Below are 24,558 nucleotides of genomic sequence, written 5' to 3'. Positions count from 1 at the left end.
GTGAAAGCTGAGAGTCTGGGCCGCCTTGCAGGCAGGGCCCTGGTGCAATTGCTTCAATTGTAGATACCATCTTATCAGGAAGTTCCTTCCGCACAACATAGGAAGCAGACCTTTAGAGTTGTGGCACTGAGCCTTTGGAATTCCCTCCCCTTACATATTAGACTGGCACCATCTCTGTTATCTGTTCGGCGCCTACTGAAGACCTTCCTCTGTCAACAAGCCTTTTAAGCAGATAACTTTATCCCAGTCTGTGTATGCGTTGGAATTGTTTTCAAATATGTTTTTAATGTTTTTTAAAGATGTTTTTAAAATGTTTTGTTTTAATATGCTTCAAAGTCTTGTTTTTAAGATGTTTCAACGTGCTTCTAGTGTTTTTGTTTGCAGCCCTGGGCTCCTTCTGGGAGGAAGGGCCGGATATAATTTTAATAAATAAATAATTGCACCATGGATAATCAGATCCCAATCTGTGTTGTTCCTTGTATCACTGAAAAGCTGAAAACTGTTGGAGGCTAACAACAATTTTATCTAATGTTTTAAACAAAAGACCTTCATCATGATCTGCCTTCCGGCTTCTGCTGTTTGCCTTTCTGCTCTGGCCATAACATTTCACTTTTTGTTCCTTCCAGCCCAGTCCTTAAAGGCGCCTTTCTAAGAACATAAGAAGAGCCTGCTGGATCAGGCCAGTGGCCCATCTAGTCCAGCATCCTGTTCTCACAGTGGCCAACCAGGTGCCTGGGGGAAGCCCGCAAGCAGGACCCGAGTGCGATCTACATCTTAAATCCCCCCATTGCCTGGGATTGGGTGATTTAAAATGGCTGCCTCCTTCCAAGGAAGAGAGATGAGGGTTTCTATAAGGAATCTGCAGCTCCTGCAGCCTGGCAACAGCGGTCGACCAGGTCGGGCACTGGTCAGGGGCTCATGAACTCAGAAGGGTCCTCACTGGACCAAGCCTAACCCTGCCACGCCAACTGCCATTCCGCTGGATGCTCACCTGGATGCAAGAGGCAAGCAGCGCAGAAAATGTGCTTTTGAACTCTAGCTTGGTGAGCAACTGCTATCTAATCATGTGCAATGCCCCAACAGGGTGATGTACATGCATGCGAGTAGCCAGCACGCATGGGACACGAGCTTCCCTTCTGTTCCCGGTTATAAGCGTCTGCGATGCAACTGCCCGTTACTTGCAAGGTGGTTGACTTGTCAAGGAGGAAGATGATCATTTTATTCCTTCTATGCTGCCGGTTGCACTTCTAGTTCCTACAGAATTCCTCTACTGCTGACTGTCTTGGCTTTTGGGTCAGTGGTAAGTCTTGTCTGAATAGCCTCATTTTCTCCTCTAAACCGGAATAGCACTGAGCCTCTTAGGTTGGTTGTGCAGATGAGCACATTAGAAATGCTCACATGCCAAATTGTAGCTCATCTGATGGGAAACATACAACAGACATTTGAGTAATAGCTCTGGTCTCTGTAGTTGGGTTTTGAAAGCCCAATCATATAAAAATGTGAAGGTTGATTTTTGGGTTTTGCAGGCTGGGGACCCTTACTACTCTCGTGTGAACTGTGGCCTCTAAAAGGGGCATCCTTTTGCTTCTCACAGCATATTCTTAGAGGCTTTTTCCAGCCTTGACTGGATATATTCATTTTGCCAGTGTAAAAAAAATCACCATGATTTTAATAAATCTGTTTTCTTTTGGATGTCTCCCTGCCCACCCACCAGATGCTGGTTAACTCATCCCCTGGCTGGCTTTTTCTTAACAATCTATAGAGTAAACATTTTCAAAGGGGATTCTTTTTTCTGAACATGATCAAAATATTTATATTTCACCTTAAACTTTGTGAGAATGGACAGAATGGAGTGCAAGGCTCCCCCAAACACCCGGAAGGACTGAACCCTCTTGCTCTCTGACATAGGAACAGGAGAGGGAGAGGAGGCACAGCGGCCCCCGCTGGCATCCTGACCATGTATGGTTTTAAAACCCCAAATTAAATATCACTATCTATTTATTTATTATTTGATTTATATCCCGCCCTTCCTCCCAGCAGGAGCCCAGGGCAGCAAACAAAAGTGCTAAAAAGACATAAAAACATCATAAAAACAGACCTTAAAACACACCAAAACAATAAAAACATTTTTTTAAATAAAGCTTTAACACATTTAAAAAAAAAAGCTTTAAAAACATATTCTAAAAAAAGATCACTAGAAGCTAAAATGATTAAACTGAGGCTATCATGCTTTGGACACATCACGAGAAGACATGATTCACTAGAAACGATAATGGCAGGGAAAAACAGAAGGGAGTAGAAAAAGAGGAAGACCAAATAAGAGATGGATGGATTCCATAAAGGAAGCCACAGACCTGAACTTACAAGATCTGAACAGGGTGGTTCATGACAGATGCTATTGGAGGTTGCTGATTCATAGGGTCACCATAAGTCGTAATCGACTTGAAGGCACATAACACACACAATATTCACTAATAGGCAAAAAACCTTGCGGTTTAAGAACGTACCTATATCCCACAGATACTTCTATCAAACTTTAAAAAGCAGGGAAATTGGGCAGCTATAGTGAGTGCACCAGGGGAGTAGGAACCCTGACCTCCTCTCTGAGATAATGTACTGCCCTACAAATTTGTCAAAATGCAAACACAATTTGGGTTGGTTTTTCACAGTCCAATCCACTTGCTCTGTTGCTTGGAAGAATCTAGTAACGTGTCATTTCTCCAATCTGAAATAGTTAAACAGTGACAGAATAACATATTCAACCCTCTTCTATACTGTCCCTCCTCTACAAAAACTTTTGATGAGAAATGTGGTGTGTCTTTCCACATTCCAAGCATTTATGTAGTTTCTCCCTTGAGAATTCATCAATGAGTACTGCATGCATTTCTATGGTTCCTTCCGTATGAATTTTTTGATACAAAATGAGATATTCCTTCTGACAGTTTTTTCCACCCTTCAAGCATTTAAACGATTCCTCGCCTGTGTGAATATATTGATGTGAAGTGAGGTTCTTCTTCTGCATGAAGCTCTCCATACTCCAAACAACTGTACGGTTTCTCCCCTGTATACATTCATTGATGAGGAGTGAGATGTGCCTCCTGTCAGAAGCTCTTTCCACATTAAGAGCATTTATATGGTTTCTCCCATGTGAATTTTTTGATGAGAAGTGAGACTATCCTTACGTGTGAAGTTCTTTCCACACTCCAAGCATTTATATGGTTTCTCCCCTGTGTGAATTCTTTGATGAAAAATGAGATGTGTCTTCTGACAAAAGCTCTTTCCACACTCCAAGCATTCATATGGTTTATCCCCTGTGTGATTTCTTTGATGTGTAGTGAGACTATCCTTACGTATGAAGCTCTTTCCACACTCCAAGCATTTATGTAGTTTCTCTCCTGTGTGAATTCTTTGATGCAAAGTGAGATTTGCCTTACAAGAGAAGCTCTTTCCACACTCCAAGCATTTAAAAGGTTTATCCTGTGTGTGAATTCTTTGATGAGAAGTGAGACCACTCTTCCATGAATAGCTCTTTCCACACTCCAAGCACTGAAATGGTTTATCCCCTGTGTGAATTCTTTGATGAGAAGTGAGACTACTCTTACATATGAAGCTCTTTCCACACTCCAAGCATTTATATGGTTTCTCTCCTGTGTGAATTCTTTGATGAGTAGTGAGACTACACTTATATGTGTACCTCTTTCCACACTCCAAGCATTTAAATGGTTTCTCCCTCATGTGTATTGTTTGGTGATAAGTGAGATGAGACTTTCTAATGAAGCTCTTTCCACATTCCAAGCATTTATAAGGTTTCTCCCCTGTGTGAATTCTTTGATGAATAGTGAGGTCTGCCTTCCAAAAGAAACTCTTTCCACACTCCAAACATATAAATGATTTATCCCCTGTGTGAATTCTTTCATGAAAAGTGAGATGTGCCTTCCAAAAGAAGCTCCTTCCACATTCAGAGCATTTATATGGTTTCTCTCCTGTGTGTATTCTTCGATGAGGAGCAAGGTGTGCCTTCTGACGGAAGCTCTTTCCACACTCCAAGCATTTATATGGTTTCTCCACTGTCTGAGTTGTTTGATGTGTAGTGACCTGTGTATTACTTCCTTTCATTTTTTCTTGCACTGGGATTTGATGGCAGTCACTGCTCTGAGATGTAGGGGATTTATTCCTCCTCTTCTTTTCTTTTATAGCTCTCCTTCTTGTCTGCTCCCCCTTAATATACATGACTGCTTCAGGGAATACCCCGTATAGTTCTCCCTGATTCTCAGTTGCCCATTCATAACCTGTTGCAAGGAGAAAAAAAAGTGTTAAGAACCTGAGGGAGCCTCAAATCAATGAACAATCACACATAATGCTTTTGATAAAGGAACAACTGAAAAGATTTAATGGGGAGGCAAAACCTACCATCCATCTTTCCACATTCAGCACATTTATATGGTTTCTCCCCTGTGTGAATTCTTTCATGAAAAGTGAGCCTATGCTTACGTATGAAACTCTTTCCACAGTCCAAGCACTTAAATGGTTTCTCTCCTGTGTGAATTCTTTGGTGAGAAGTGAGATGTGCCTGCTGACGGAAGCTCTTTTCACACTCCAAGCATTTATATGGTTTCTCCCCTGTGTGAGATCTTTGATGTGTAGTGAGCCCATCCTTACGTGTGAAGCTCTTTCCACATTCGAAGCATTTATACGGTTTCTCCATTGTTCGAGTTCTTTGATGGGTAGTGAGCTTTGTATTAGTTTCTTTCCTTTTTTCCATTTTTTCTTGGACCAGGATTTGTTGGCAGTCACTGCCCTGAGGAGTAAGGGGTTTATTCCTCCTTTTCTCTTCTTCTACAGTTCTCCTTCTCTGCTGCTCCCCCTTAATACATGTGGCTCTTTCAGGGAACACCCTGTGTCGTTTACCCTGATTCTCGGCTTCCCATTCATAACCTGTTCAAAGAAGAAAGAAAACTATTAAGAGCTTGAGGGAGCCTAAAATCAATAAACAACCACACATAATGCTTTTGATAATGGAACAACTGAAAAGCCTTAACGGGGAGGCAAAACCTACCATCCATCTAGTGGCTGCTGATAACAGCTAAACAAAGAGCTGGTGTTCTATAGGCTATTCGATTGGGTTCTGGAGCCCAGAGCTCAGATCCCAGCTCAGAAAGCAAGGTCAGTGGGTGGACATCAGGAATCACTCTCATGAAGCCTAGCCTACTTGACAGGATTGTGGTGCAGAACAACCCTGTGCATTCTCTTGTGTACTGTGTGGGGCAATGGCAGGATAGAAATAATATTTTAAAAAGGGGAGAACCTACCATTCACTATCAGGGCATGTTAGTGGTGGGCACAAGTTCCCAAACTGAATCACTGAATTCTACAGTAAAGTATGTGGTGGCCACACGCAGCCAACCATTGTCCCTGGCTAGCTGGGGAAGACAGATCAAGCTACAGAGAATGTACCCCTCTCTTTCACCCACCCACACTCACTTCCACCAGATAAAGAATTACAGCATTTAAGGCGACTGCACCATATCAAACAGCCTCCAAATTTCCCTGGGTTGCTCTGAAGGTAGTGAGGTATAATGGTTTCAGGAGTGAGTGGTGCCATTATAGAGAGACCACACCAGCTTTATAAACAATTACAGAGTTTACAAAAACACAAAGAAAAATATGAGACTTGGTGAAAGATATGCAATACAGAAAGATGCCACCACTTGTGATGTAGAAAAAAATTACAGGGAACCCAGAATATCCTTGTGGAGCTAAACCAAATTATAACTGGATGAACCCAACTGACTTACCCTAGTCTGAACAGGCTCAAGAGAATCGTATTCTTATCAGCCTTTGTTCCTTGAAGCCTTCCTTCCAGACTCAGCAAATATTTTCCTGTCTCCCATGCCCCTTACCACAGTGAGAGCACACCTTGTTCTAAAGTACTCCAGAATGGCTATTCTTTCATAAAAACTCCCCTTGTCAATAACAGGCTGTGGCCACCATGATTCAGCCAGCAGGAAGTATTCGTGCCCAGGGTACCACCAGCAGGAAACAGCAGCACCTTTAATTTTCCTGCCTTCAGACAAGAGATCTGGAGTTTTCACTGCCTAGATATTTGAGACCCCAGGCCAGGTGATGTGATCAGTCAGGCCACGTAATTTGGGCAGGTTAACCCTGTAATTCCCTAAACAAGCAAACAAGTACAGACATGCATTCCTGTCTCATAAAGAGCATTCCCTAAAAGACAAAGTCAGACCAGGAGAGCAAAGTCCACGTCCATCACAAAGGATCTGTGATGGTGCCCTTTGGTGCACAGGGCATCTGCCATTGGAGAGATTCTGCCAGTCAGAACATGCAAAAATGGGTTAAATCAGCCCATGTGAGGTGCTAAAAGATTCTGGAATCTGGAGAAAGAGGAACCTGATTGATGCCACCCAAGTTTCAGTGATCATGGGCAGAGGACGGTATAACCCAGGGGAAAATAACAAGTTAACCATGAAAAAAGAGGTCAAACCTATTTATATCTTGTTCCCCATTCCCACTCCTCCCATGGACCAGTTTATGGTTGGTTTTCTGCTGTTCCACTGGCCTGTGTGTGCTGTTGTTTAACACCAGATCGGTAAAGAATCTGGGTGAAGTGGGACGAAGTGATCTAATCCAGCTACCCACATGGATACTTGGTGCAACATCAGCACAGGCTGCAGGATGGGGAAGGGAGGGATTTCTGTGGTCCATAGAACTTCTAGCTCCATCACCAAGAAGCCATTCTGTCTTGGAGCCAGCTGTGAGGGCTTGCACCTGGAGTTCGGCCAAGGAGACAGTAAACTAGGGTTCCTGCTGGTATACCATCCACCCTGCTTCCCAGCACCTTGTCTGACTGAGCATTGAGCATGGGCTGGTACTCGACGGCCTCTCCAGCTCTATGATTCTATGACAGACAAGATCCAGGGCTTGGTCAACAAGTATTTTCAGAAAGGAGTGGTTCTAGATACCCTGAACGAGACAGTGATTCACTCGATTCTGAAAAAGCCCACCCTAGACCCATTGTTGTTGTTATGTGCCTTCAAGTCGATTACGACTTATGGCGACCCTATGAATCAGTGACCTCCAAGAGCATCTGTCATGGACCATCCTGTTCACATCTTGTAAGTTCAGATCTGTGGCTTCCTTTATGAAATCAATCCATCTCTTGTTTGGCCTTCCTCTTTTTCTACTCCCTTCTGTTTTTCCCAGCATAATTGTCTTTTCTAGTGAATCATGTCTTCTCATGATTCATCCAAAGTAGGATAATCTCAGTTTCATCATTTTAGCTTCTAGTGAGAGTTCTGGTTTAATTTGTTCTAACACCCAATTGTTTGTCTTTTTCGCAGTCCATGGTATGCACAAAGCTCTCCTCCAGCACTACATTTCAAATGAGTGGATTTTTCTCTTATCTGCTTTTTTCACTGTCCAACTTTCACATCCATACATAGATATCGGGAATACCATGGTCTGAATGATCCTGACTTTGGTGTTCAGTGATACATCTTTGCATTTGAGGGCCTTTTCTAGTTCTCTCATAGCTGCCCTCCCCAGTCCTAGCCTTCTTCTGATTTCTTGACTATTGTCTCCATTTTGGTTAATGACTGTGCCGAGGTACTGATAATCCTTGACAAGTTCAATGTCCTCATTGTCAACTGTAAAGTTACATAAATCTTCTGTTGTCATTACTTTAGTCTTTTTGACGTTCAGCTGTAGTCCTGCTTTCGTGCTTTCCTCTTTAACTTTCATCAGCATTTGTTTCAAATCATTACTGGTTTCTGCTAAGAGTATGGTATCGTCTGCATATCTTAAATTATCAATATTTCTCCCTCCAATTTTCACACCTCCTTCATCTTGATCGAATTCTGCTTTCCTTATGATATGTTCTGCATACAGATTAAACAAATAGGGTGATAAAATACACCCCTGTCTCACACCCTTTCCGACTGGGAACCAATAGGTTTCTCCATATTCTGTCCTTACAGTAGGTTCTTGTCCAGTGTGTAGGTTGCACATTGGAACAATCAGATGCTGTAGCACCCCAATTTCTTTTAAAGCATTCCATAGTTTTTCATGATCTACACAGTCAAAGGCTTTGCTGTAATCTGTAAAGCACAGGGTGATTTTCCTCTGAAATTCCTTGGTCCGTTCCATTATCCAACGTATGTTTGCGATATGATCTCTGGTGCCTCTTCCCTTTCTAAATACAGCTTGGACGTCTGGCATTTCTCGCTCCATATATGGTAAGAGCCTTTGTTGTAGAATCTTGAGCATTACTTTACTTGCATGGGATATTAAGGCAATAGTTCGATAATTACTGCATTCCCTGGGATCCCCTTTCTTTGGAATTGGGATGTATATTGAATGCTTCCAGTCTATGGGCCAATGGTTTGGTTTCCATATTTGTTGACAATTTTTTGTCTAAATTTGGACAGATTCAGTCTCAGTAACCTGTAGCAACTGCATTGGTATGCCATCTATTCCGGGTGATTTGTTTCTTCCAAGTATTTTAAGAGCAGGTTCCACCTCGCATTCTAAGATTTCTGGATCGTCATCATACGGTTCCTCTGTGAATGAATCTGTCATCTTTGCATCTCTTTTATATAGTTCTTCAGTGTATTGCTTCCATCTTGCTTTTACTTTATCTCGGTCAGTCAGTGTGTTCTCCTGTTGATTATCCAACATCCCTACTCTCATATACACCTCTATACAGCTTGGGACTATGAAACCTGAAACATTGTCTCACCACATCCAGTTACACATCCAGTTGATCACTGTGCTCTGCAGGTGAGGGCCTTCCGCAGATACCATCTCGTCAGGACGTCAGTTCCACATAATATAGAAATTGGGCTTTTAGTGTTGTGGCATCTACCCTTTGGAATTCCCTCCTCTTAAATATTAGACATGCACCATCTTTTTCATCTTTTTGGCACCTACTAAAGACTTTCCTGTTTCAAGAACCTTTGAAAGAACCTGCCTTTATCTATATTGAAATTGTTTCTAAGATGGCTTTGCTTTTTATAACTTGTAGTTTGTTGCCCTGGTCTCCTTCTGAAAGCCAGTGTGGTGAAGTGGTTAGAGTGTTGGACTAGAATTTGTAACACTAGGGTTCAAATTCTCATTCGGCCATGAATCTCCCTGGGGGCCAGTGGGCCAGTCACTGCATCTCAGCCCTACCTACCTGACAGGGTTGTTATGAGAATAAAATGAGAGAACCAGTACCCCACCTTGAGCTCACTGGAGGAAAGGCAGGATATAAATGCTGCTACTATTATTATTATTATATAAATTAAATATAGGAAATACACAAAAATTCTCAGTATTCTATTTTCTAAATGGTATCGTTGCCAGCTATGCAGCCTGGGAGCCTTACCAAGAGAGGCGACAATCCAAAAGTTCTCCTCCATGACTTCCCTGTGCAGCGCCCTCTGGTCAGGATCCAGCAAAGCCCACTCCTCCTCGGTGAAACACACAGACACCTCCTCAAAGGACATGGGACGCTGAGAGGAAAGGAAATAGTTGCTTCTTTATAGATAACATAAAGATTATTAGCTAGCAATATCCAGAAGACTCATCAAGGAAGGGAGGGTGGGTACTATCCTGCAAAATTGAGACCTTCTTGAGTGTCATTCACAGCCTCCCGAGTGGGCAGCTCTGACAGAAGCAAAGAGAAGGAGAGAAATTCATCCAGGCCCAGGGAGTTGAGCAGAGGACAGAGGCACCCAGGCTGCCCCCAGCCTCTCTCCCCCCACTGATCCTTCCCCCTACCTGATCCTCTTCCAGAGCAGCTGCTTCCCCTCCACCACAAAGAAGAGATGGCTGAGGAGGTCTTGCTGGCATCATTTCATCACCTGCGAGAGAGAAAAGTGGTGGGAAGCCATTAGCACATGCTTGCCTCAGAGGTTAAGTGATGTGTGTCTAACTACATGCTGACAGTGCAAAATATCTCATCTATCGTATGTTTTGGTTCTTCCTATGCATTTTAAAGTTAAGTTGTGTGAAAGCTTCCCACTGGGACTCTTGGTCAGACATGCAATAACCGGTTTATATTCTCAAGTACTGAAAATTCGTTGATGAAATGTATAAAAGGCTGCATTTCCCACCACCAAAGATTCAGGAGAACATGAAAGAATTCACTAATAGGTAAAGAACTTTGCGGGTTAAGAACATAACTATAGCTAACAGATATTTCTATCAAACTTTAAAAAGCAGGGAAATTGCACAGCTGTAGTGAATGTACCAGGGGAGCAGGAGACCTGACCTTTCTGAGATATTGGACTGCCTTACAAAGTTGTCAAAATGCAAACACCATTTGGGTTGGTCTTTCACAGTCCAATCCACTTACTGTGTAGCTTGGAAGAATTTGGAAACATGTGCCTTTGAGCATATGGTGAGTGGTGGCAACACCTGCCATCTCCAAACATAGAGAATTATATTTTTGTATGTTTGTTGGTGTTCTTCTTAGTTTCCTTCTTTCCTGTCTTACTAATGCTTCTACAGAGAATCTAAACTAGAAAATTTTATTCCGATTATTCATCCTAGAAATCTGTGTCAAATTTATTTTTATTAATTTCAAATCCTTTTTATTTGTCAATGTCATATGATAGGGAAGACAGCCTTTTGTGTTTCAAATTGGAGGTTAGGTACTATTTCTATTTTCGGTGCATTAAAAGTTGAATCTGAAACTGCAGTTTGATGTAAAATCAGACTGAATACAATATGTTGCTACTTCAGCAATGACTCTAGCTGTTGGAAAAAAAGAGGATGCATGTTTTCAGCCTGCTATGTGTAAACCACTTTATTTAAGGCAAGGTGGGCACCGTCAATTAAAAACATAGAGCACACCTAGAATTTTGCTAGAATATATTTCACCTCCCACTGTTTTATCTTGTGCAAATTGAGACACTCCTGAGGTCCACTGGAGACTATTTTGCAGAGGTCAGTGCCATTATTTGTTGTAAACTGCCCAGACAGCTTCAGCTATGGGGAGGTATACAAATGTAATAAATAAATAAATAATTCCACAATTATGTTTGGAGGATGTTTTTAGTGTAAATTTTGCAAAGTGTTGCTGTACTTCACATCTTCATAGAAACAGAATCAAAAGAAAATGATTTCCTATAGGAAACTTCACTAAAATTGCAAAGTAAATCACACATATTTAAAGTGACCATCTGAACTATATCAACTGTCTTAATAATGTTGCTTCCTCCCTGTTAAAACAAGATCCGCACAGCACATGTCTTCTTTCTATTCTTTGGGCTGATTGCAGGTGTTGCCACCACTCACCATATGCTCAGAGGCACATTACCAAATTCTTCCAAGCTACACAGCAAGTGGATTGGACTGTGAAGGACCAACCCAAATTGTGTTTGCATTTTGACAAACGTGTAGGGCAGTACAATATCTCAGAGAGTATCTCAGGTCTCCTGTTACCCTAGTGCATTCACTATAGCTGCACAATTTCCCTGCTTTTTAAAGTTTGATAGAAATATCTATTGGCTATAGGTATGTTCTTAAACTGCAAGGTTTATTACCTATTAGTGAATTTCCCTGCTTTTTAATGCGGGAGGTAAGAAATGGGATCCTGTCCAAGTTTGCTGAGAATGGATTGATCATTTGCATGTTTATCGAGTTCAGTGGGATTTACTCCCCTGCAATCATGCTTAGGATAGGTGAAACTGACCACAGGGGATGGGGAGGGGAAGAGGAGGAGGAGGGAGGGGAGGAAATGCAGAAGGGAGGACTGGGAGGGGAGCAGGCAGGAGGGGGAGGGGTGGAGAAGGACAGGTTTGATCATTTGCATGTTTACTGAATTCAGTGCGATTTACTCCTGTGCAATCATGCTTAGGATACGTAAAAGTGACCGGGGGGGGGGAGGGAGGGCTGGAGTGGGCAGGGGAGAAGAAAGAAGGAAGAGGGCAGGGGAGGAGGAAGGGAGAGGAGAAGGGAAGGAGGGGAAAAGCAGGTGTGATCATTTGCATGCTTATTGAGTTCAATGGGATTTACTCCTATGCAATCATGGTTAGGATAGAAAAACTGACCATGGGGGAGGAGGAGGGGGAGGGCGAAGGAGTGTATTGGAGGGGGACAAAGGAAGGGGGAGGGGAGGGCAGGTTTGATCATTTGCATGCTTATAGAGTTCAATGGCATATACTTCCGTGCAATCATGCTTAAGAAAGGTAAAACTGACCATGGAGATGTAGAAGGGGAGGGGGAGGAGGGGGAAGGGGAAAGAGGAGATTGGAAGGGAATGGGGATGGGTAGGGAGGGGCAAAGGAAGGGGGAGGGAAGGGGCAAGAGGGAGGGGATAGGAGGGAGAAGGGAGGGTGGGTTTGAACATTTACATACTTTTTGAGTTCAATGGGATTTATTTCTGTGCAATCATGTTTGAAAATGGAAATTGACTGCCTTCAAGTTGATCCCGACTTATGTTGACCCTGTGATTAGGGTTTTCATGGTAAACGGTATTCAGAGGTGGTTTTACCATTGCCTTCCTCTGAGGCTGAGAGGCAGTGACTGGTTCAAGGTCACCCAGTGTGCTTCATGGCTGTGTGGGGATTTGAACCCTGGTCTCCCAGGTCGTAGTCGAACACTGACCTGGGGGAGGGGCAGGGAGGGAGGAAGGGGAGGAGGGCACTAAGCAGAGGGGAAGCCCCTTTCCTTTCCAAAAGGAAAACATTGTGAACAGTATCATTGCTTTTCAGGGTTTCCCCCACCTTTTTATTCTACAGCAGGCACATGCAGCGTCCCACCCAAATTTAAACCAAAGCTGCCCCTGGCCACATCCACACCAGGCCTTTAATTTACTTTGGACAGTCATGGCTTCTCTCAAAGAATCCTGGGAAGTGTAGTTGGTGAAGGGTGCTGAGAGTTGCTAAGAGACGCCCTGTTCCCCTCACAGACCTTCAATCAGAGTGGCTGACTGTTAAACCATTCTCTCAGGGGAATAGGAGTCTCCTCTCAACACCCTTCACAAGCTACACTTCCCAGGATTATCTGAGGAAAGCCATGACTGTCTCACATGAAATCAATCTGGTGTGGGTGTGGCCCCCTGATTAGGCAAGCCCAGCAGCTGTGAGTCTGGCTTTTAGTGACAGTTGATTCTTACTGAGCATGCCTGGGCTTATCATAGGGTCCTAGCCAAAATTTATTAAATTAATTAAAAATCAGTGATGCATTTTTTTAAACTTTTAAACTGCAGAAGATAAAGGTCAGAGTATGAGGCAAGGTCAGTATTAGGATTACAGGTATTCTGTGAACATGGCTGATTTTTAATGAATTTCAACAGATTATGAGAACTCTCAGAGAAAAAAGTCCAAAAGGGCTCTTGGGTTTTTTTCTCTCTTTTTAGACTCTGAACTGTCTATTCTCTCTGTTTTGTGTATCGCCATGAAAATTGAGAGGGTTGTTAAGCAAGCGTTTCTGAGTTCAGTACTATACGTTTTGTAAGGTTTTGTTTTGAAATGAGCTCATGGGAAGCATCAGAATGGCATGGGGGGTATTTTCAATTTAACATTGCGGAATGTGAAAAATCCAGGCTGGCTATAGTATACAGCCACTCTTGTGGCTGTATAATCCTATGAATCTCTGGCATAATCAATCGAGGGAGATCAGGTCAATTCTTACCAAGTGTACTGGCACATCTGCCACTCTCCTGAACGTTCCCCCTTTGCAGGGAACACTCTCTGGTGTCCGATAGTGCCTCCTGTGACTCCAGGAAATCAGTGGTCTCTTCTGCAAACAGACCACCCTTGACCTGAAACAACATTGAGGATATTGAAGCCAGTGAATGGGGAGACGGATCACAAAATGGATGATAGAAGCAAAAGGGCTTGGGGTGTTTGGGATATTCCTCCGTGGATGAGAAAGGTTTGGAGAAGATCTCCCCCCTCACATTCTGAGCCCCTTGGAAGTACCTGGATGAAATTATCTCTCACCTGCTGCTCTGCCTGCATCTTGTCCTCTGCCTGGCTCAGAATGAAACCTTCAGCCAGGGCCACCGCCTGGGAAGTGGTCTCTGCTCCACATTCCCTCACCCAGTTCTCCATCTCCGGTGGAAGGACAGCCAGGAACTGCTCCAGGATCACCAGGTCCAAGATCTCATTCTTTGTATGGTGCTCTGGCTTCAGCCACTGACAACATAGATTGCGGAGTCGGTTGTAAATATCTCGGGGGCCCTCAGCCTCCTGGTAGCAGAGCTGCCTGAAGTGCTGGCACTGCACAGCTGAGCTGAGATTGTTCTCCTCAACCAGGACCTGCTGCACTCTTCTTTCCCAGAATTCCCCAGGGCTCCCAGCATGGATGATATATAGACTTCTTCCTGCTTCAGGGCCAGCTGAGTCTTCCATCTTTGCTTTCTGTGCTCCAAGGAAGCCTCTAACAGGGCCCAAGAGACTCCTCTCTCTTCTGGCAAAGGCTGTCCTAATTGGGGATACTACCAAATCCTACAAAAGCCAAAACGTTGTTTGCTGAGTAGATTATAATACTCTCAGGAGGGAAGACTTTCCCTGAGGAAATGTGGATTTATCTGGATAGCAACCAGGTCATCCCTCAAAGGAAAGGCAGCTGAATGCTGAGACACAAAGCAAAATGGAAGATTTGTTTGGGAGTTTCCTTCATGTGAGGCCCATGGATTAAAGCCTGCAGTCTGGTTGAGAATCAGAAGGTTCAACATCCCTCCCAGAGGTCTGTTCCCTACAACTAATGGGAGCATAAGAAGAGCCTGGCTGCTGGATCACATCAAAGGCCCGTCTAGTCCAACATCCTCTTCTCACAGTGGCCAACCAGATGCCCCAATGGGAAGCCAGCATGCAGAGGCATTTAGCCACTGGTGCTGGAGGAAATGGACACATAATCACTAGGAGCCATTTTGGCATTTAAGCAGTAGATAAATGAATAAACAATAATATTACTAGAAGGCAGCTAGTCATCTATGCTAAGGACAGCTTTGTCCTTCATGAACGAGAGACGGTGGCTTCTCCCTTCCTTCCCCAGCTGTCACCACAGGGGCATCTTGACCTGAGGCAGTAACCATTCCTTCTTAAACAAATAAAGGTCTTTTCCATTTTATTATAACTTTTTTTAAAAAAAATCAGTACATATTATAATAATCTTATGTAAAGCACTTTGTGAGGTCTGCTTAAAAAGAGGTATATAAATACCTAAAAGAGATAGATAGATAGATAGATAGATAGATAGATAGATAGATAGATAGATAGATAGATAGATAGATCCCCATTTGGAGCTGTTCAAGCACTGGCCTTCCCTCCATGTTACTGCAGCAACTTCCATCGTTTTAACAATGCTCTGAATCCCCCCCTTCAGCTTCCTTGGATGGTACTTGGTTCAAGCATTATGTCGGATGGAGAAAAACTCCATCCATTGTCTCTTACTTTTACACAGTTTTACCATCTTTCTCCCTTTATTAATCTACTGAAGTATGAGTAACCCAGTTCCAGCCAAACCATGCCTCCTCCCTTAAATTGTTTAATTTCAAAACTCTGCATTGTCTGCTGTCTGCTATACTACTTCTACACATGGAGGTTCCACTCCTCTCACAGTTAATGAGCTGCCTTGCTGGGCCAGACCAAAGATTCCCACGGGCAGCGACATCCTGTTCCCGGCAGCGACCGCCTTTCCTGCCGAGGAGGCCACAAGCTTTGCACCCGACAGCAGCTAGGATCCACCGGCTCTGCTCTGCGGAGGCATTTTCTCCCCTCCCGATTTCTATTAGAATTATTTAAATGTATATCCTCCCCCCCAGGAGCCCCCCATCCCTCCCCACCTTCCCAAGGCGTTCCCCTCCCGCTCCCAGAGTCTCCCCTCCGAGCAGGGCTCGCCCCGCGCAAGGTGCGCCCGAGGAGAGGGGCTGCTATGGGGCGAGATCAAGGGGCCCTCCGCCCCCCAACCAGAAGCCGCGCCCCCTCTTCTCCCCATTTCCCTGGCTGGTCCCCTTTCCCCAGGCGCCCTCCCCGCCCCCCGGGACTCCCCTTCACCCCACAGCCCCACGGGGAGCTCACCGGATCCCCGAAGGGAAACACCGACGCAGCCCGTCGCCAAAGAGCCGGCGGAGAAGGCAGGCGGGAAGGAGCGGGCGAAGGGCTCTGGAGGACCCGGCCTCCCTCATCCCTTCCTCTCTAGGAATCCCGCTCTGTATCCTTAACCCTTCTGCGGCAAGGCATATGGAGTTGGGGAGGATTTAAGGTCGGCGTGCGACGCGACGCGGATCTCGGTGTAGGCGCGTCTTCCCTCGCGCTGAGACGAGGATTCCTGCCTCAGCATGAACCCGCGTGCGCCATTCATTTAGCTTTTCCGTTATTGTTAGTTTTTATTGTTAGTCTCTTAATGTTTTGATGTTTGCATGTGCTGCTTTGTACCTCGCTTAGAGTGGCTGACAATTCAGCCAGATAAGCGACTAATAAGTCAAATAAATAAAATAAATTCAGACGAGCAGGCCCGGAGACCCTGAGGGCGGCTCCTGAGGCTGGATGGAAAGCACGAGTGCAGCTTGCTGGTGGCCTTTTCGTGGAAGGAACCAAATTCAGGAGACCTTCCCTGAAAACGACGCTGAAGTAGATTCCCAGTTCCTCATTTGCTTGTAAGTTAAAAACACTAAAAAAGAAAAGTTCACAACTACAGCAACTCCAAGCCAAAGTTAACATGCCTGTGAACCCCAGAATAGATTTTGGGGTGCCCCGTATCATATATCTCCATGATCTGGAGAATCTCCCTGTCAAGAATAACAATAAATATATTGCATCAAAATTATCTGGCTTCTGAAATTCTCATAAATGCATAATGATGGCATAAAATCATAAAAAAATGGGTACAGGGCATGGATAAGGGCATCTATGCACAACCAAAATTGACAAAAAGAGGCAGAAAAAAATAAGTAACTGGGGGTGCCCACCCCAACATCTGCTCCCAGCCAGGAGAAATCATAAACCTCAAGAAAGGGGAGGGTGTCCTCTATGAGATCCCAGTGCTTCCCGCCTGGCCTAGGGCATCTCATGGGTTCAGGGCACAGATAAGTGCGTCCATGCACTATGTTAAAATAATGCACAACAATCTACAAATAGAAGATGCTGTTAATCTTTATTTTGGTATCTCCAACTTAGAGAGCAAACCTAAGGTACCAGGTGTAGGCTGCTCAGAAGTGTAAGAAGAAGAGTTTTCCAGAAAGACAGTGCAGAAATGTACATAAAGGGGTTAAACAGTGTGCAGGACTGCCAAGGTCTGCTCACAGCAGATGCTGCTGGCGAAGGGCAGTGTGTAAGCTATATAATCTTGATAGCTGAAGCACAGAGTGTGGGGGTGTTACTAGGAGAAAGGAGAAGCCAGGATTGCATTAATGTCTGTAACTGCTAGTCAGTAAAAGACTCTTAAAACCTATTCCGGACTTTGTCTATCTGTCTTGGGCATACGCTTGGGTGCAACCGGGTACAACCGTTTCTTGTGCATACGCTGGAATACCGCTACAACAGGGATTATGGGCCCAGCCTATGGCACAAATTAATGCCCACTCAAACCCAGGATACAGTCCAGAGTGAAGCAGAGTAAAGAAGCAAGAAAGCCACAAGCTTGGGAGAAACGGTATCATGGCTGAGTGCTTGATCGAGAGAGGCGGGGAGGAGAAGTGTGCTGTGGAGATGGCAGTTTCACTTTCGGCCGGCATGCCTCTGGAAAGACTCACTGAAAGTAATTATTCAAGTTGGAGACTCAGAATGCAGGCTTTCCTAACAAAAGAAGATTTATGGCAAGTAATTGAAGACGACCCACCGGGTGCTCCACAGCAAGCGTGGATTCGCATGGATGAAAAGGCAAGAGCATTTATTATATTGGCTATAGATGACTCTCAATTATTATACGTGAAAGAACGGCCAACAGCAAAACTCATGTGGACAGCTTTGAATGAAGTTCATGTGAGACAGACAGACAGCAGCAGGATTTTCTTAGCGCGTAAACTTTATCAAATGAAACTGGCTGAGGACAAGACAATGTCTGAGCATTTATTGGAATTACAGAGACTGTTTGCAGAGCTGCAGGAGCGGAATGTAGAGCACACACAGTTACAAAGAGTTTATATCATCCTGTCAACATTGGACTCAACTTGGGATCCGATAGTCAGTTCCTTAGAAGCTATGCAAGATGCAGGCTTGACTACGGAGTACGTTTCAGGCAAGCTTCTTCAGGAATGGGAAAGAAGGAGAGATGCCGGAGAACGAGAGAAAACAGAGAGAAGAGACAGCAAGAAGACTTCACATTTCAAAGAAACAGAAGCAAGACCGTTTGGACTTAAAGCTTGTTATTATTGTGGTTCGAAAACACATTTACAGAGAGACTGTGAAGCGAAGCGTAGAGGACGAGGCTGGAAGCCGAAAAGTGTGCAGCTGGTGAGTGCTGGAACTCGTAAATCAAATAGCTGTGAAAACAAAGACAATGATAAATGGGTAATTGATTCGGGAGCAACCCATAGCCTAATAAAGGAAATAAACATGTTCAGAACATCACTTCCCGTGAAAGAAGTTGTTATACTGGCGGATGGAACGAAAAGGGAGGTGTTGGGCAAAGGTACTGTACAGCTCAGTGTATTAAATACGATTATGACAGATGTATTGTATGTACCGGGTTTCGAATGTAACATACTGTCTGTAAAGAAGCTAAATGCAATGGGATATACTGTAACATTCAAACAAGGGATGTGTGAGATACAGAAAGGAGACAAAATCTGTATGAAAGGGTTTCTGAGAGATTCACTGTTCTACATTCAGTTCAAACACGCAGGTTGTGCTGCTATGAGTGCTAACAGAAAGCCTCATGACAACTGCGTTCATTTATGGCACAGAAAACTGGGACATGCTAGTTTTGGAACAATAATGAAAACTCCCGGTAATAGTGAGGATGTGACACTGAAGGAGTGTGACAAGTATATTGATTGTGAAGTGTGTAAACAAACAAAAGCCACAGTAGCTCCCATAAGCAAGGAAGCGGAGTGTAAGACAAACGCTCCATACCAGTTGATTCATGTCGATTTAGCAGGACCGTTTCAGGGTTCACAAGGAGGTGCCAAGTATTTCATGGTAATTGTGGATGACTTTACTGGGTATTGCACCATATATCTGCTTAAGAATAAAGATGAAGCGGAAGGGAAACTGAAGCAGTTTGTGACAAAGGTGGAAATGCAACATGGTGTCACTATACAAAGAATATGCTCTGATCAAGGGGGAGAGTTTACTGGAAAGTCCCTAGAGCAATATTTAACAAAGAAGGGAATAGAACAGAATTTCACTGCACCATTTTCACCATTTCAGAATGGGATTGCAGAGAGGAAAAATAGGTCACTTCAGGATGCAACAAGAGCCATGTTCAGAGATTCTGAATTGTCAAATGCGTTTTGGAGAGAGTGCATGTTGTATGCTACCTACATTCACAATAGGCTATTCTACAGAGCACTGAACATGACACCATATGAGAAGCTCACTGGGAAGAAACCGAGACTTAGGCACATTGAACGGTTTGGAGCCAAGTGCTGGGTGCACATACCCAAAGGGAAAAGACATGGAAAACTAGCTCAAAGAGCACAAAGAGGGAATGTAATCGGATTTCAGAACGCATACTACCGAGTGTGGATACCAAGTCAGAGAAGGGTTGTACTAAGTAGAAGCATTGAGGTACATAAGCAGGATTGGGATCAAAATACATATGTTGAGCTAAACAATGCACACGATGCAACCACAGAACATGAGGTAGAGCAGGAGGTAAAACAAGAAGGAGAAGAACAAAATGTGACTGAAGTGAATAGGGAAAACACAGAGGAAGCTGTGACATTGAGACGCTCTGAAAGAGCAAAGCTGGGGAAACCACCAGAGAGGTTTCAAATCAGCACAATCAGGAATAAAGGAACAAATAAATACACAGAAATGTATGATGAGGAAACATCGTATTTGGATTGTGTAAAATCATAAAGTCTGTAATGGTTGTAACTCTGTAAAACAATGTAAAACATGTATTGTTGTTGAAACTGCATGTCTTTATGGAAAAGGTGGGAGCTGTAGGCTGCTCAGAAGTGTAAGAAGAAGAGTTTTCCAGAAAGACAGTGCAGAAATGTACATAAAGGGGTTAAACAGTGTGCAGGACTGCCAAGGTCAGCTCACAGCAGATGCTGCTGGCGAAGGGCAGTGTGTAAGCTATATAATCTTGATAGCTGAAGCACAGAGTGTGGGGGTGTTACTAGGAGAAAGGAGAAGCCAGGATTGCATTAATGTCTGTAAGTCAGTAAAAGACTCTTAAAACCTATTCCGGACTTTGTCTATCTGTCTTGGGCATACGCTTGGGTGCAACCGGGTACAACCGGTCTTGTGCATACGCTGGAATACTGCTACAACACCAGGCACTATAAATCATCTCATTATGAAATGTTCAGTTAGCACACACGTGTACAGTTTCCAAATACAACCCTGACACCTCTTTTACAATCTTTTGACATTGAGACTTGAATACATTACAGAGGTTTGGCACCCAAGAGTGATCCGGAACCCAATTCCCCCTTGCCAAGGCTGTGCAAACCAACACCAACCCTGCAAGGTAGAAGATAGGGTGCCACCACCCCTTCTCCTGGTTCACACTCTGAGTCAGGAGAAACCCAGAGCCCAGATATAGGTCCACTAAAGACAAGAGCCAAACAGGCACTCCACGTCCAGAAGCCCTCAGGTAAAGCCAAACACACTCTTCGTAGTTTATGGTCAGTGGTCAAGGTGCCAGACCCAGGACCAAGGTTATTCTCGCTCAATGAACACATAAGGGTAAATAAGAAGTAGCTTTATTAATAAAAATATAAGTGCACAATTAATAGCAGCAAAACAATTCCTCAAAACCCACATCCAACTAGGGATTCAGGTATGACACATGAGAGAGTTCAGACACAACCAAAAATATCAAAACTAACTGACCTATTCTACTTACTTGAAGAGGTAGTTGCTGTAAATCTCACCTCTCCTCAGAGAGGCATAAGTAGGGTAGTGAAGGCAGTGGAACCCCACTCAGGTAACCACCCGTCCAGATGGAACCCACGGGAACAAAGACTATAGGTGTCACCCCCTATACTTAAGGGAAAAAACCCAGCAACAGTTCACAGTGATTGAGCCAATCGGGGCTTTCTGATGAAGTAATTTTCCAAAGCTTCTGCACTTTTTGCGCCTTAGCAAGCCCCCCTCCCTTCCTGATCTCAACTCTTCTCAGGTCCACTTGACCTTGAGTACCAGGCTCTCAACGGATAACAGAGATAACCAGGTGCTGCTTCTCCAGCTCTTAATTAGTTGCAGCTGAAAAACAAAACTTAATGTTTTCCACTCACACAGAGGCCCATCTCCTCCCAAGATGAAATCCCCACAATTCTCTGCATCTGAGCCATGTTGCAAAAACCATTGTAAACCATGTTACAATTTCATGACAGGAACCAATGCCATCTTGTAGAGGACCCTGTCCTGTATGTATATGTGTATGATTTCTAGTACTTCAAGTAAAGTTTAGGGGTGGGCACACCCAGTTACTTTTCCCCCTATTTTATTTGAATATTTTGTTGTCATTGCATGTCATTGCAGTGTCATTGATGATGGTGAACAAACCATGTGGTATGAAATGGAAATTAAAAAGAGATTATTATTCTTAATAATTTATATACCAGTTAATTGCTAGGATGGCCTCCGGTGGTTTGCAAACATACAACCAATTACAGAATTATAAACAAATACATGATAAAAATAACATAAAATGTGTTGTTGTTGTTACGTGCCTTCAAGTCGATTACGACTTATGGTGACCCTATGAATCAGTGACCTCCAAGAGCATCTGTCATGAACCACCCTGTTCAGATCTTGTGAGTTCAGGTCTGTGGCTTCCTTTATGGAATCAATCCATCTCTTGTTTGGCCTTCCTCTTTTTCTACTCCCGTCTGTTTTTCCCAGCATTATTGTCTTTTCTAGTGAATCATGTCTTCTCATAATGTGTCCAAAGTATGATAACCTCAATTTCATCATTTTAGATTCTAAAGATAGTTCTTTTTTAATTTGTTCTAATACCCAATTGTCTTTTTCGCAGTCCATGGTATCCTCAAAGCTCTTGTGCAACACATTTCAAATGAGTTGATTTTTCTCTTATCTGCTTTTTTCACTGTCCAACTTTCACATCCATACATAGAGATCGGCAATACCATGGTCAATGAGCTATAAACTAAGCTATTTTAAGGAAATATAAATGATTTCGGCACATATTATGCATATTTCAAACCAACATCTGGGCTGCCCATTGTATTTTTCTTCTTCAAACACATACCTGAGAAATGCTTAGCTCCTTAGTGCCTGATGACACTTCTTCACGGATTGCACCCCATCGTTCCCAACCCTCCCACCCCATCGCTTCACTGATCTAATGTAGGAGGCTTGGAGGTGAATTATTTTTTTCTCTCCCCCAGCTGCAATAATTGGGACAGTTCTCCATGATATTTATTTATTTATGACTCCATTATTTTATCATAATATGCAAGGAATTATCAAAATACAGAAACATCTTCAGGACCAACTGTGCCTCCTGAAAACACAGTAAAAGATCCATGTCAGGAAAAGGAGAGGAGGTGGAAGAACATTGTCCAGGTGTGGGGCACTTTCTGTGCATGTTAAGACAGAGGGAAAGAGAGGGTGCTGTGTGTGTGTGATCTCTCTGTCACTTTGGGGCTCCATTTTCCTTCCTCTCCCAGCTCTGCCCATATGACTCCACTTCCCCTCCTTTCCATTCCACTCCCCACCCCCAGGATATACTCATATGGGGAGGGGGCACCTCTGCCTGGGAGCCACTCAGATCCCAATGTGGGAAGGTGGTTGTGTTGTTCCTTGTATCACTGCATGAAACTGAAAACTCTTGGAAGCTAACAAGTTTTATTTCGTATTTTAAACAAAAGACTTTCATCGTGATCTGCCTTCCGGCTTCTGCTGTTTCCCTCTCTGCTCTGGCCATAACTTCACTTTTTGTTCCTTCCAGCCCAGTCCTTAAAGGCGCCTCTTTCTCAGTGATCTACATCTTAAATCCCCCCCAACACATTGCCTTGGATTGGGTGATTTAAAACGGCTGCCTCCTTCCAAGGAAGAGATGATGGCTCCTGTACGGAAACTGCAACTCTTGAGGACTGCCAGCAGCGGTAAACCAGGGCGGGCACTGGTCAGGGGTCATGAACTTGGAAGGGCCCTCACTGAACAGAACCTAGCTGTGCCACGCCAACTGCCACTCACTCACCTAGAGGGAAGCAGCGCAGGAACTGTGCTTTTGAACTCAAGCTCCTCAGTGAGCAACCGCTATCTAATCATGTGCAATGCCCCAGCAGGGTGATGTGCATGTATGCGAGTAGGCAGCGCACATGGGACATGAGCTTCCCTTCTGTTCCCGTTTAGAAGCATCTACAGTGCAACTGCCCGTTACTTGCAAGGTGGTTGACTTGTCAAGGAGGAAGATCGTTTTTTCCTTCTGTGCTGCTGGTTGAACTTCCTATAGAAATCGTCTACAGCTGACTATCTTGGCTTCTGAGTCAGTGGTGAGTCTTAATAGCCTCAGTTTCTCCTTTGCAAACCGGAATAGTGACTGAGCCTCTTAGGGTGGTTGTGGAGATGAGCTCATTAGAAATGCTCACAGTTGTGAAAAATTGTAATTCATTTTTTAATAAATCTTATTTTCAAAATAAAATATACACATAACCAACAAAATAAACCCAAAAACACTATGTATATCACAATCATATTGCTTGTAAAGATTACATTTTGATTATCCATAGTGGGGGGAAAAGTAGTTCATCTGATGGGAAACAGAACAGACATTTGAGTAATAGCTCTAGTCTCTGTAGTTGGGTTTTGAAAGCCCAATTAAATAAAAATGGTTTGGGTTTGCATTTTGCAGGATGGGGACCCTTATTCCCATGTGCCTTGAAGCTGTGGCCTCTAAAATGGGCATCCTCTTCCTTCCCAAATCATATTTGTAGGGGCTTTGTGAACAACCTATAAAGGTTTTCAAAGGTGATTCCGTTATCTGAAAGTGGTCAAAATATTTATATTTCACCTTAAACTTTCTTCTGAGAATGGGCAGAATGGAGCACAAAGGGAAAGCACCGAAGGAGCAGCAGGTGGAAGGATTGAACCCTCTTCTCTCTAGGGGGTCAGGAGAGGGAGAGGAGGCACAGCGCCCCCCCCCCCACTGCCATCCTGACCATATATGGTTTAAAAACCCCTAATTTTCTCAGGATGCCAAGTAAAAATCTTTCAAATTCAAGAGGGCCCATTTTAATTGTACTAGATTAAACATTTAACCAAACACCAGGGCAAAACCGTGTGAGCATGGAGGATTTCACAACGCTGATTTTAAGTGATTTAGGTAGATCCAGGGGAATCCAAAGGAGGCACCCTAAACACACCCAACTCCCAGGATTTTCTCTCCTAAGGTGATGTAGATGTAGGGTTGGCAATAGTGTATACTAGGTGCCTTTCAAACATTCTTTACAGCAATAATGAA

At 43.8% G+C, this 24,558-nt stretch overlaps 1 pseudogene; it reads right to left on the bottom strand.

The window, feature by feature from the left end:
- The window catches only part of LOC133381644 (zinc finger protein 420-like), a 30,484-nt pseudogene extending 14,798 nt beyond the window's left edge, over nucleotides 1-15,686 (bottom strand).
- Between the last annotated feature and the right edge of the window lie 8,872 nt (nucleotides 15,687-24,558).

Source organism: Rhineura floridana, chromosome 3 (genome assembly GCF_030035675.1).
Source record: "Rhineura floridana isolate rRhiFlo1 chromosome 3, rRhiFlo1.hap2, whole genome shotgun sequence".
NCBI classification, from domain to species: Eukaryota; Metazoa; Chordata; class Lepidosauria; order Squamata; family Rhineuridae; genus Rhineura; species Rhineura floridana.
Note: the sequence above shows the minus strand (reverse complement) of the source record. Positions and strands in the feature narration are given on the sequence as shown.